The following is a 14,350-nucleotide window of genomic DNA, read 5'->3' as shown; positions in this document are numbered from 1 at the left end:
AAGCATTTCAAGAAGAAAAATATATAGGAGCTGGAAATATGGCCTAGTGGCAAGAGTGCTTGCCTCGTATACATGAATCCCTGGGTTTGATTCCTCAGCACCACATATATAGAAAACAGCCAGAAGTGGTGCTGTGGCTCAAATGGCAGAGTGCTAGTCTTGAGAAAAAAAAAAAAAAAAAAAAGAAGCCAGGGACAGTGCTCAGCCCCTGAGTTCAAGGCCCAGGACTGGCCGAAAAGAAAAAGAAAAGAAAAATATATACTACTAAGAATAAAAAAAAATTATTTTTTTAGGTACTGGGGACCAAGCCTAGGACCTTATACATGTTAGGCAAATGCTCAGCTGATCTACACACCCAGCCCCAAACTGAGTAATTTATAATGACAGACATTTGTTACAATTTGTTAACAAGGGTGATGAGGACTTTGTGTCTTCATCTCATAACACAGGCAGAAAGACTAGATAGATAGATCAGTAATAGAAAGATAGCTATAGATAGAAGAAAAATAGATAGCACAAACTCAGCTCTTATCGCCTAATCAGTTCTTCAAAGTCTCACCTCTTAATTAGAGAATTCCACATGAATTTGGGAGAGGCAAGCACACAAACCAAGAGAAAGCCCTAAACATCTCCAGGCTTGGTGTCACAAATGCCATTGATCATTACTCAAGAGTCTCCTTTTATTTCTCCTTCTTGAGAGAACACAAATCAATTTTTAGATATCTGTGGATGTCTGCATAACCATGTTCTTTAGGGAGTTCTAGTCCAAGGTCCCAGGAATAACACACGCCTTGTCCACCTGACCATGTGCTCCCATTCTTAGTAGCATTGATGTTACACATGAGTATGAGGCACAATCCTGGCCAAGGAGGGAGAGGATCAATATGAAGTAAATCTATCAAGGGGCTTATGGGAAAGGTTTTACTCAAGACAGGAAATAATCCTCCCTTGAGTTTTGTTTTATTTTTATGGGGTACCTGCTCCAATGGAAACTGTCCCATAGCCACGCAAGAGCTAAGCTGGCACGCTAAGGAGGAATGACTGCAAGGCTGACTGCCTCCTGACTTCTTGTCATATGCTACAATCGATTGTTTCCCCTTCAAGCTAACAAAACTATTCATTTCTGTCCCTTGCAACCAAAAGCCTCCTAACCACTATGCCTAGCCTGTACACTATAGATGGGAATGTGCCTGCTTATACTTAGCTAATGGAAGTCTTTCTCCTTCTCTTCTTTATTTTTAGGCAGAAAAACTGTTATTTATCCTTTCAAATCATTCAAGACTATTCAAATGTCACTTCTGTCAAGCTGAGTTATATGTTATTGCCTGTACTTTCCACAGCCCTGCCTCTAGTAACAGAATTTTTATTCATCTACTTTTTTCCACCAACATTTATTGGTTGATTTTTATTGGTGTGTTTGGTACTCTTAGGAGCAAGGAACTAGTCAGCTATTTTGAGATTTCAGTCTAGTGAGAACAGAAATAGAATAAAAATTTTAATTATAATCACTTATGAAAGGATCATACGGCAGGATTTAAAAGGGTCAGTATGCCTACCTTGATTTATTTTGCAGTATTGGGACTATGCATTCATAGTACAGTTTCCCCACTAGCTCATGTGTTTTCTTCTGAAATCACCCCATTGAGGAGGAAGGGACAGAGTCCCTAGATCCTTTTCTTTTGAATCCTAATGAGCTTGTGTTCGTTTTTAGCACTTAGAACTTCATGCAAAGGTCATAGATGGCCCTGGAGCTTCGACCTGATTCCCTTGGATCACAGTAGCTACTGATGCTGCTGTCTCCTACCCCACTCATCTTCTCCTCCTCTTTTTTTTTTGCTGGTCTTGGAGCCTGAACCCTGAGCCTGGATGCTGTCCCTGAGCTTCTTTCACTCAAGGCTGGCACTCTACCACTCATGTCACAGTGTCCCTTCTGGCTTTTTTCTAAGTACTTTCTCAGAGGTAAGAGTCTCACAGACTTTCCTGCACCAGCTGTCTTTGAACTGTGTTCCTCAAATCTCAGCTTCTGGAGTAGTTAGGATTATAGGCATGAGCCACTGATGCCCAGTTTCCTCCACTACTTTAAGCTGAGAGCCTCATGCTTACTAGGTAAGCACTCTACTACTTGGGCCATACCTCCAGATCTTTTTGCTTTAGAATCTTTTTTTTTTTACATTGTGTGTGTGTGTGTGTGTGTGTGTGTGTGTGTGTGTGTGTGTGTGTGCCAGAACTAGGGCTTGAACTCAGGTCTTGTGCTTTCATTCAGCTTTTTTGCTTAGGGCTCTGATGCTACCACTCAAAGCATGACTTCCATCTTTTTGCTGCTTAACTGAAGGTAAAAGTCTCATAGATTTGTCTGCCCAGGCTGACTTCACACCTTGGCCCTCAGATCTCAACCTCCTGAGTAGTTAAGTGTGAGCCACCAGCGCTTGGTGCTATTGTTTCTTTTTCACATAGGGTCTCAGACTTTTGCCAGAGAGGGCAGAACTGTGATCCTCGTACTGCTGTCTCCAGACTTCCCGGAACCAATATGCACCATTATGCCTGTCCTGGAACGCTGTTTTCTTGCCATGCTCCTTGGAATCCAGCTGGCATTCCCAGCTTCTGGTCATCCAGGCTGGATATCTCACACATGGGTAAAGGAGTTTCAGAGCCCTTCAATCTCCACTTCAGGTCACCCCAACAGGGTAAGTCCTCCCAGCAAAGATCCTGGATACCAGGGTGCAGAGAGCAGTGCCCTCCTGTGCCCTTCCCAAATCTCTGTCCCGTGAGGTGGGTGAGAGGAAGGAAGGGTTGTTGTTTGACACCACTAGCTTGGAACATTTCATGACAGTCGCAGTAATTGGCACACCCCAAATGTGCCTTCCTATGAAGCCTTAGATGGTCACCGAGACCTCTTTTTTTTTTTCTTTTTACCTCACTCAGTTGGTGATCAACTTCTGCACTGAAGCTTGGGAACTTTCATCCATCCCACTTTCATCCTATTCAATCTCCCTGTTGATGATATGCATGTGGAAATGTCTAATCTTTTAAAACACAAATCTTCACCATTGATCTTCATATCCTGCTGCCGTGAGTTCCCAGGTCAATTGTGTGCAGTGGGGGAAAAAAATGAAAGGCCCTCCTTTCATCCATTTTCAACACACGTCTTTTTTTTTTTTTATCTCATCTTGTCCTCTTGTTCTTCCCCAAGTAAAGCCATTGCCATTTTGTGGGGACCTAGACGTAGAGAACTGAGTTGAGATAATGATTTTCTTTTGAGTTGATCACCCAAAAGGCCTTGGGCACATTAAGGCCATGGAGCAGTGGATTTTAGCTGGTGACTTAAAGGGGATGGCACACTTGGTTCTAATTAGTCACAACTTTAGTCCCATGCTTAAAAAAAGAGTCCCTAAATTCTGTAAGAGGCAATGGGTATCTTCTTATAAGGCTGGGAAATGAGACACAATAGAGTGAGAATATTGGCAACAAGGAGAGGAGCAATATGGATTCAAGTCTCAGCCTGTGAGCCAGTTGTGTGGACTTGGGCACAAGCTTCAGCCTCTCTGGGCATGTGTGTGTGTGTGTGTGTGTGTGTGTGTGTGTGTATCTGTGTGTCTGTGCGTCTGTGTGTCTGTGTGCGTCTGTGTGCCAGTACAAGGGCATGACCTCAGGGCCTGGGCACTGCTCCTTAGCTTTTTGGCTCAAGATTGGCATTCTACCACTTGAACCACTTGTGGCTTTTTGCTAGTTAATGGAGATAACAGTGTCACAGACTTTCTACCTGGTCTGGTTTTACCTGGCGGTTCTCAGATCTCAAACTCCTGAATATCTAGGATTACAGATGTGAACCACTGTTGCCCAGCTGGGCCTCATTTTTGTTCTTTCGGGGTTTTTTTTTTTTTTTTTTTTTTTTTGCCAGTCCTGGGCCTTGGACTCAGGGCCTAAGCGCTGTCCCTGGCTTCTTTTTGCTCAAAGCTAGCACTCTGCCACTTGAGCCACAGTGCCACTTATGGTTTTTTCTATATATGTGGTGCTGAGGAATCGAACCCAAGGCTTCATGTATATGAGGTGAGCACTTTACCACTAGGCCATATTCCCAGCCCCTGGGCCTCATTTTTATCATCTAGAAAAGGGAGGGATTGAACCAGTGTCCTGTGGTACCCTTTGACTGCTAACATACTGTGACTTCTATTTACCAATCTTTTACAAACATCTGCCTCATGAATGCCCGGGAAATGGTCTATACTGTGAGCAATGTGACTGTTTAGTGCTGCAGAGAGCAACAAAAATAAGTTGCTTTTCCCCAAAAAAACAAAATCCCAAGTAGGATTCAACTGCCAAACAGATTCCCTCCTGGCTATGAAGGGGCAACTGGCAGCCTGAGTCCCAGCTTCCCTGGGCTGCGACCCCGACTTCCTTTCTCTCTTGTTTCCATGAGCTTGCCTAATTTTCACAGTTGCATTGCTGGAAGTTTGTGCTGGGACAACTTTGTACAAAGTGACAGGAATCAGCAGGTGGGGGTGACAGCTTCTGCTGCACGGTCAGCTCCTGAAGGAAAAGAGAACATTGTCCCAGAGGACAATGTGCAGAAACGGGTCACATGCATGTGAAGTAATTCAGACTCTTTCCCACTCACCACTGGGGCAGAGGGAAAGCCTTCAGTCCATCCTATAATTCTTCTCACTTGCTTTCTGCCCTGTCAACTACTCCTTTGATTGAGTGATCCTTAGAACTCCCTAGGATCTAACCCATATCTTTTTTTTTTTTTCCTGTGCTGGTACTGGGGCTTGAGCTCAGGGCCTGAGTACTTACTTAGCTTTTTCATTCAAGGATGGTGCACATACCTCTTGTGTTACAGCTCTACTTCCAGCTTTTTGCTGGTTAAAAAAAAAATAATCTCACGGACTTTTCTGCCCAGGCTGGCCTCAAACTGGGATCCTTAGATCTCAGCCTCCCGAGTAACTAGGATTATAGGCATGAGCCTCTGGTGTCTATTTCTTACTGCCATCTTTAGCTCTGCATTCTCTTATACACTGTTTCATTTGTCAGTTCTTTTTGTTTTTATGGTACCAAGGTGTGAACACAAGGACTCAGGAGGCAAGAGCTCAAGCACTTGAACCACACCCACAGCCCGTTTCTGCTGTAGTTATTTTTCAGATTAATATTTTGACCTCAAACCTCAGTCATCCCAATCTCTGCTTCCCAAGAAAGTGGGATTATAGGAGTGAGCCACCACACTGGGCCCTTCTTTCCAGTTTTCAGTGCTAACACCACTCATCATCTCTGACGCTGGAATTCCTGACACATTTGCTACTTTTGATGGGCTGCTATGTCCTGGAGGTTGCATTCTTTATTACCAGTGGATTGAAAACTCTCTCAACAGTAATGTGTGGCACAGCACAGCTCCATATTCGCAAGATAAATGAAACCCCTGAAGTCCTTATACAGGGTAGGAAACAGACAAAATTTCAGGTAACAAGTGCGAGAAAAATAATCTATCTGGTGACTAGAAGTGATTTTGGAAACATCACTCTAAAGAAGAACACTCCCACTTCCCTTACTAAGGGCCTTCATGGCCTGTGTGACCTCACACATCCACTCTCCCATTTCTGTGACACCAGATCAGGAAGGCTTGCAAAGAGAGCAGCAGCATTTGTGACAGAGGCTGGCTCTCATGCTGGAAGTGGGAACTGAACTTGATGCAGGCTGAAGGATTTGTTTGTTTGGATTTTATGGTTAAAACAAGTCACAAGTTAGCTGGACACCATTGGCTCACACCTGCATCCTAGCTACTGAGGAGGCTGAGATCTGAGGATAGTAGTTCAAAGCCAGCCTGTGGCACTCTTATCTCCAATTGACCAGCAAAAAATAAAAGCCAGTGGAGCTGTGGATCAAGTGGTAGAACGTCAGCCTTAAGTGAAAAAGGTAAGGGACAGTGTCCAGGCCCTGAGTTCAAATCCCAGTACTACTACATATGTGCTTGCACGTGTGTGTGTGTGCATGCACACACATACACATAGTCACAAGTGTGACTTGTTTCTCAAGATAGTGCCATCCCCATTGGGTCCCCATGTCCTCAACAATTCCTGGTTGTTGCTAAATAAAGGAGAGCTGTGTGCCAGCTTCACCTAGCAGAGGGAGGACTCGGAGGGCCCATTGCCTTCCAAACCCTTTTGCCTATATTTGGCTAGGCTGTCCCCATTGCCTGTTGCCCAGAGACTCCTTGCAAAGCTCATTTCCTGTTTAAATAAATGTTATGTGTAACTGGCCCAACTGATAGCCTTTCTGATAATGGATATAAGTCCTTTATCAGATTGTGTTTTCCAAATATTTTCTTACGGTTGTGATCTGTCTTTTCACCTTTCTTTGTTGTTGTTGTTTTCAGTATTGAGGTTTGAACTCAGGGCTCCATGCTTGCTCAGCTTGCTTGCTCAGCTGGTGCTCTACCACTTAAGCCACACCCCCAGCCTGGATTGTTAGCTGGTTCATGGAAATGGGAGTCTTGTAAGCTTTTTTGGCCTGAGCTGGCTTTGCATTTTAATCCTCCAGATCTCAGCCTTCTGAATCAGCCTTCTGAATAGGAGAAGTGAGCCAATGGCACCTAACTCTTAATAAGGAACACTTTGAAACATCTTGGAGTGAGGTTGCTGTTTTAAGGTGACTGCTGGTGCTTCTGCCGGCGCTCTGTCAGCCTGAATGAAAGCACCTGACATTTCCCGCCCCTCAGTCAGTGAGCTAATAGCACAGGCTACACTTTGCTTGTTTCTTCCTGTGAAGCCGGTCGTCTCATCCAGTGTGAGCTTTTGGAATGGAAGGATTTACACTTAGCTTAGAGATACATCATTGCTTGCCAATTCTTGATTATGTATTAGATAAAGGATTGACTTTTATGCTAGTAATGTATTTTCTCATAGTTGATTTGCCTTTCCATCCATAAGCTTTCTAACAAAATTAGTCAAGCAATTGTTATAAAGTATTCCTGTTTCTAACTCAGAAATAGAGACAAGTATCTCTGTGCCTCTGTGTGTGTGTGTGTGTGTGTGTGTGTGTGTGTGTATGTGTGTGTGCATATACACAGGTACTGGTACTTAAACTCAGAGCCTGGCACTGTCTCTTTGCTTTTTGCCTAGGGCTGACATTTTACCATTGAGCCACAGTTCCACTTCTGGCTTGTTGCTAGTTAACTGAAGATAAGAGTCTCAACAAACTTTTCTGCTTAGGCTGGCTTTGAACCACAATCCTTAGATCTCAGTCTCCTGAATATCAGCTAGGATTATAGGCGTGAGCCACTGGCACCCGGCTTCTGCATTTTTCTAAAGGAAAAGGTCTTTGATTCTGAGTAAGTGGAAAACCTCAAATTGGTCATGAGACAATAAAGTTAAATTTAAAAAGAGTTATAAAAAAGATTTGCAAGGAAGGATAATACAAAACAAAGTTACACGAGTATGTGGATATTTCGAAGGTCACGATTTTCTCAGGTCAATTGTCACTGTAGGATTTATCTTCAGGATCTTCCTACTGTGTTGTGAAGCTGTGTTAGACCAGCTGTATGAATGCTAATTTTGGATCTAAGTAGATTTTAGGTTCCTTTAAATAAATAATCAATGATATTCACCACCTAGCCCAGGATATTATATGTGATGAACAATTTCTGATTGGGTTAATTTTTAAAATTCTTTACCTACTAATCTTTAATGGTCTGAATATGAAGTATACCACAAAAAGCTCACATGTTGAAGGATTGGTTGCAGATTCCAGCCAGGGTCAGAGGCACGTTTCTGGACAGTGATTGTTATCATGAGGATTTTACCTTCATCAACAGATTAATACAACATTTGAGTCAACTATGGAAGGTGGTAGAACTGGGGGAGATAGGACTTGTTTAGAGGAAGTAGGCCACTGGAGGCCTTTACTTGAAGGGAAGAGATAGATGGATGGATAGATAGTTGAGAGAGAGAGAGAGAGTGGTAAAATATAACTAAGCATGTTTGAGGTCTTGAATTCAAACCCTGGTTCTGGCAACACACACACACACACACACACACACACACACACACACACACAAAGGATCTATCATCTATCTATCTATCTATCCATCTCCGCCATGAGGAGAGCAGCCTCTGTCACATGCCACGCCCATGATGATATTCTGCCTTGCCTTAAGACTAGAAACAACAGAACCTGTCAACCATGGATTGAAACCTCTGAAAACTTGGGCCAAAATGAAACACTTTTTTTTTTCCCCTTCAAGTTTTTTTCTTGCAGATATTTGTCATAGTGACAAAAAAAAAAAAAAAAGCAAACACCAAACCCATTGAGTTCTTGAGAGAACTATAATCTTAAGAAGGCATGTTTATAAAAAGGATTCAAGGAAATGAAAAGAGTCCAGGGAGATAACCCAATTTCCTGAAATACTGAAACAAAGAAGCAAAGAAGAAAGGCATCTTGGTTTTGGGTAGAGGAAGGATCTGTATCTGGCCGGATTTGTTGTCAGTTCCCAAAGAGGAAAAGAAATGCAGAGAAGGTCCCTCGAAGGTGGGAGTCTTAAAGGCTTGGTTCCCAAAGCAGCACTATTGATAGATGATGGAACCTGCAGGAGATGTCCACCGGACACTGAGGGGCTACCTTTGAAGAAGATGGGATCCTGACCTATTCTTCCTTTTCTCTTAGTTCTTAGCCATGAAGGGGATGGTTTTGCTCAACGAACAACTCCTGCCATCAATGATGTGCTGCCTTGCCACAGGCCCAATGCATTGAGACCAATTAATCATGAATTAGAACCAACAAAATTGTTGGTCAAAACAAACTTTTCTCTTCATAAGTCAGGTCTCTCACGTATTTTGTTGTAGTGGCAGAAAGTTGAATAACAACATAAAGGAACCTTAGGTATGCTTGTAGGAAATAAGATGAAGATTGAAAAAGCCTGTGTATTAACCTGTGTATCTTTCTTTTTTTTGATGCTACAGAAATACTTGAGGCTGGGTTCCATATAAAGAAGAAAGTTTCATTTAGCTTCCAGGTGCCACCACCTGCTCGCCTGTGGTGGAGGCCCCACACTGAGTGGCGTCACGGTGGAAGGAGTGAGTGCAGAAGAGACACTAGCAGGTCTTACAGAAAGGGCTTAAATGTGAACACAAAACCAAGGGTGCTCAGTGAATGTGCCAGGCTTGCTTAGAACTAGCTGCCTCCCGGAGGGAGAAGGCACTCCCATGAGAAGTGTATTTGCCCTCCCAAATGCCTACCCTCTTAAAGATCCCAGCGCAGTGGGAATAAACTTTCAGCATGTGAATGTCTGAGGAGCAAACCCCATCCAAACCACAGGAGCAAGAAAGGAGGGACTTTCTTGATTCTTGGAGTCTTGGGTGGAGGTCAGCAGATAGAGCAGACAGGAAAATGTATAGTCCTTCTCTTAAGGGATGCAGAGTGGAGCTGGTTTATTTAAGCCCTCCCACAGAGACATTTCAGATGCCAAACAAAAGGGTCGCCACAAAAAGAAAGTTCTAGGAATAGAAAGTGGTTTGCCACAGAAACAAAAACCCATGCTTCTACTACCAGAGGCTGAGCAGTAGGAACAGCAGTAATAAAAATGTAAAAACATTGCCTAGTAGGCAGACAGAATGATTTCCTTAGGCCCTTTTAAATTGTGAGCATTGTATCACATTGTCTCATGAAGTCCTGAATATTTGGAAGGAATATCCAGTCCATCTCAAAGTAAGGATGAATTCCTAGTGACTTTGTAATGTTACCTCCATGATTAGCCAAGTCTCTTAACTAAGTTAGCAGCAATGCCAGAAACAGACACTGAGCCCAGATTTCTATCTTTGTCCAGGGCTCTGACCCCACTATGTTGCCTGGTGACATTTGTACCTTGGATGTGCCTAAACAAATCCCAGGCAGGTACCATCGACCCCTAGCTGCTGCAGAGCTTTGTGTGGTCAGCCTGGAGGCCCATTGTGAGAGTGAAACCTGCCATGTCAGGGGAAGAGGGTTTTCTGCAGTTCTCAACCCTGGTTGCACATTGCAATTACTTGGGGGAGTTTCACCAAAAGGTTGATGCCAGGTTCCCACCCCTAAAGATTTTGATTTAATTGGTTTTTGGTGCCACTTCGACATAGGGCTTTGTGTGTAACTTTTTATGGAAGTATATTATACATGTAGAAACGTGCGTGCACCCTAGGTATGCATCTCAATGAAGTCTCCCAAACCTAAAGTTCCTCTGTAATCAGCAGCCAGCTCAAGAAGCAGAATCTCACTGGCATCTCAGAAGCATGAATTGTGTTTGTTTTAGTTACCCCACTAAGTGAACATGGGAACACAAACACACACACATGCACACATGCACACACACTATCTTGACTTCTAACAGCATAGAAATTATAGGCATAGGGATTTGAGTTCTCAGTTTTACTAAGATAACACCATATTCCGTAAAGTTAACTAAGTATGCATATTAATAGCTTACAGTACATTTATAGAGTACAATTTTATACCATAATCATTTGTTTTGTGCGTGCGTGTGTGTGTGTGTGTGTGTGTGTGTGTGTGTGTGTTTGTATTGGGGTTAAACTCAAGGCCTGGGCACTGTTCCTTACTTAGCTTTTTCATTCAAGGCTGGAGCTACTACTTCAGCCACACTTTTACTTCTGGCTTTTTGCTGGTTAACTGGTGATAAGAATCTCATGGACCTTTTTTTTTTTTTTTTTTTTGGCCAGGGCTGGCTTTGAATTGGGAGACTCTTGAGTGGATAGGATTACAGGCTTGACCTACCAACACTGGCATAACAAAACATTCCGAGCAAGGAACCTTAGAAATAGCAGCAAGTATATCTGTTCTCTTAGTTGCAAATAATTTAGTGATCCATTAATGTACAGTCCCATTAATGTACAGTTCCATTCATCTGCAGGTCCATTTATCTGCAGTCTCTGTGTATAGGCTCATTCATTCTGGGTATCTCATACAAATTGGATTGCATTAAGTGCGGTCTTTTGTGACTGTCTTCTTTCACTTAGCATAATGTTCATGAGCTTTATGCAAGTTAACATGCACCCATGGCATAGGGATTTTTTTTTTAAGCTTCTGAATTCTCATGCGAGCCCACGACTGAGAATCATTGTCTTCCTGGTTGAAGGCAAGGAAGTAAGATGAACTAAGCCAAATACAAGTAAACCAAAATAAAATGAGTAAGAGCAAGCCAAGCTACATTCACGCCTGCAGCCAGGCTTCTGACTCTCCTGTTGTGTCCACAAATCTTACTTTACATCAGCAAGCCAGCAGGATGCAAAAGGGTTGTTGTCTTAAGCAAGATCATTCATTTATAAACTTTTATCTCTTTCATTCCTTAGAGAAAGGAAGCCTTCCATCCAGGGAGGTAACAGACTGGTGGTGTTAGAGATAATAACTAAAACACAGATGGAGAGCTTTTTCTGCACCAAGCCTTTCTGTAAAATCCTCCCGAATTATCTCATTCAGTCCTCACAACACCCAATAATAATAGGTTTTCTTATTTTCTCCACTTTACAGATGAGGAAACATAGGCATGAAGTGATGAAGCAACTCGCCAAAGGGCACATAGTAACTGGCAACATTTAACTTGGAGAGATTCTATTTGCTGTAACTCCATTGTGGTTTTATGTGAAATGTTGGTGCCAACTCACCTTGGCTGTTAAACATTTGGACAAAGATAAATGCCACAGTGATTTCATTCTTTCAATATACAGGATAATGAGCTGGGATAATAAGCCCAGAAAAATCACAGAGTCACCTGTGTGTGTGTTGGTTTGGGGTTAATCATGTTGTTTTGCCTGCTTATATTATAGATGGGGAAAAACTGGTGGAAAAAAAAGAGACAATTATGTGAAAAAATGAAATAAGAAAAAATTAGAGCAAACCCAAAATGTCATGGAGAAAAAGCCAGGTACTGCTGGCACTCCGTGGCTCTGGGCCTTGGCCTATTTCCTCTCACCCCGACCCCAGGTGTGTGGCCGTGGCTAGTTCGCTTTTGCAGCTAACCACTTTTGTGGCTGGTATTAGTATGTCACACTCACAGCGCATTCTCATATAGTGAGCTCAAAAAAAATCTGTACTAGATACATAACTGATGATCATAAGGTTATCTGCAATGGAACTGGGCTCCCTCAAGTTTCCCCGAGTTTTGGTTTGTTTGGATTTCATGTTCTATGTGATCCCTCTCCCAGCATATTGATTCTGGCAAATGGAAGTGGCAGAGGGTGTGAAAGAAATCACTGAATTCTCATTGAAAACATAGTGGTACATGTGTAAGGCTTCTGTTTTCAACCTTCTAGAAAGCAAATCTGAACACAGAAAATGTTAAGCTGTGGCTTCACTATATTTCTCAGTTAAAATATTTCACATGTCTTTTTATTTTATTTTTATTTTATTTTATTTTATTTTTTTTGCCAGTCCTGGGCCTTGGACTCAGGGCCTGAGCACTGTCCCTGGCTTCTTCCCGCTCAAGGCTACCACTCTGCCACTTGAGCCACAGCGCCGCTTCTGGCCGTTTTCTGTATATGTGGTGCTGGGGAATCGAACCTAGGGCCTCGTGTATCCGAGGCAGGCACTCTTGCCACTAGGCCATATCCCCAGCCCTCACATGTCTTTTTAAATGTTATCACCATCTTCATCATCATCACTGTCGTTGTCATCATCATCATCATCATCACCATCATCATCACCATCATGCAGTATTTGGGATTGAACCTAGGACCTAGTACACATCCTGGGCAAAAGCTCCATGCTGAGTGACATTCTCAGCCCCCTCTAAGATATTTTACTTGCTTAGAATTGTTACAAATACATTTTTCCTTCTAGCTTAGCGCTCTCACCTCCATGAGTTTGCCTCTACTCTTCACCTACCCATATCCTCTCATCATGACTGTTCAGTTATTTTGGTTTGAAACTCCCTCTGAGCTAGAGTTATCTGGTCTGTTGCTTTCTTTCTTTTTTTTCAAAGCCATTTTCCCCAGGATAAATTACACCCTCAATTACTTTTCTCTCACTAGAGCAGTGAATCATATTCTAAGAAGCTGTTAGGGTGGGGGCGGCTAGCTAGGGAGCCAGCGGCGGGTGCTGGCTTGTCAAGCTCCTTCTCTATTTACCCTCTGAGGCAGACCAAAGTACAGCCTTTGTGTTGAAGTCACCAGCCAGAGAAGTGCCTTCCATGCCTGTTCCTTCTGCGCAATCGCGCGCGTGCGTATGTGTGTGCGCGCGCGCGAATCCATAAGGGCCTACTATCTGAAGGCTGTGGGGATTTGCATTGGTGTGCCCATTCTTCTATGTCAGCAACCCCTGCCATGTGGCTTTCCTGGTTTTCCCACCATGAGATGAGTTTATTTCTGATCTTCTTGACCTCTTGATTTTGAAAGGGACCTACTTCAGCCAACAGAACTTTCGTAGATGTAATACAAGCAGAAACTTGAAGACATGCTTGTGGGATTGGACTCTCTCTTGTGTCTATCTCTGGGCCAATCCACTGGTATTTCGAGAAGGGGGTTGTGATGAGAGCTGTGTGGACTGCCCCAGGCAGCTGTCCCAGCCTAGCCCAGCCTACCACAGAGCTGACCCAGAGATGCATAAAGCAAAGCCAGTCAAGACCAGCACATCTGCCTGGCCAGCCTTCACGTGGGCTGCAGATGTCGTTGTTGCAGGAGGAAGTGATGGTGATTTGCAGCCTGACTTTTGAGACTGTTAACTGCCCGGCAAATTGTGATGATTTCATGTCCTCTGAGACTATTGCAAGGATTATACGAACCACTACAAACAAAAGCATTTTGCAGATGTACAGCTGCAGCGACTTGGAGAGTGAACTGAATAGGCTCTGGACTGGGACCCTGATGACCTGACTTCAAATCCAACCACACCTTCAACTGTACTGAACTTTCTGCAACTATAGAGCTGGCATACAGCTTCAAAATGTGGTAAGTGTGAGAAGATGCTAGAAAATAAATGAGTTCTAGACTCATATTTATATTTATTTATCATATTTATATTTATGTAGGGTTGAGGAAGGAATGAGGAAGACAGGAAAGAGCTCAGAGGGTATTTTATTTATAATATGTTACCAATGTTATTACAATGTTATTAAATAGTATATCCAAATAAGTGGGACAGATCTATTAAACTGAGAATTGTGTGATTTTAAAAGAAGTTTGACTGACATTGAAAGGAATATTTGGAACCCAGATATAAAATAATGTTTACTTTTTTCAGAGATCTGAAAGTGTGGAACACATGAATACAGACAGAAGAATGATGATCCTGAAGCTAGCGTCTAGGTGGCGCCTCACTGATAGCTCCTCACTTGGGATAAAGCAAAGCTGGGGATGTGCGTGGTCAGGAGAGGTAAGAGGCCAGA

Source organism: Perognathus longimembris, chromosome 4 (assembly GCF_023159225.1).
Source record: "Perognathus longimembris pacificus isolate PPM17 chromosome 4, ASM2315922v1, whole genome shotgun sequence".
NCBI classification, from domain to species: Eukaryota; Metazoa; Chordata; class Mammalia; order Rodentia; family Heteromyidae; genus Perognathus; species Perognathus longimembris.
Note: the sequence above shows the minus strand (reverse complement) of the source record.